Consider the following 384-nt stretch of genomic DNA (forward strand, 5'->3'; position numbering starts at 1 on the left):
GCCTCGCAGTCTCGCTCCAGGATCATGCAGCTTAAGAGGCAGCTTACGCACGCCCAGAAAAAGGACATGAACATGGCTGATTATTTTGGCCATGTCAAGGGTCTCGCTGACCAGCTTGCTGCGGCCGGCAGCCTCGTCTCCGAGACTGATGTGATCGACTACATGTTCACAGGCCTTGATAACTCGTACGACGCCCTCGTCACATCGATCAATCTGCTGCTGGCCAACGGTGGCATCTCTCTCGATGAAGTGTACTCGCACATGCTGGATTACGAGGCGCGTCAAGACAATGCCAACACCGGCTATCAGTTGTCAGCCAATCTTGCGGGACGAGGCAACGGCGCTCGAGGCGGCGGCAACGGTGGAGGTGGCTCCTCTGGCGGC

At 57.8% G+C, this 384-nt stretch overlaps 1 protein-coding gene across 1 annotated transcript in view; it reads right to left on the reverse strand.

Annotated features, from left to right (window-relative positions):
• The window catches only part of LOC119301448 (GDSL esterase/lipase At1g09390-like), a 20,285-nt gene that overhangs the window by 2,677 nt on the left and 17,224 nt on the right, over positions 1-384 (reverse strand). The window lies entirely within an intron of this gene.

The sequence above is a fragment of the Triticum dicoccoides genome, chromosome 1B (assembly GCF_002162155.2).
Source record: "Triticum dicoccoides isolate Atlit2015 ecotype Zavitan chromosome 1B, WEW_v2.0, whole genome shotgun sequence".
Classification (NCBI taxonomy): domain Eukaryota; kingdom Viridiplantae; phylum Streptophyta; class Magnoliopsida; order Poales; family Poaceae; genus Triticum; species Triticum dicoccoides.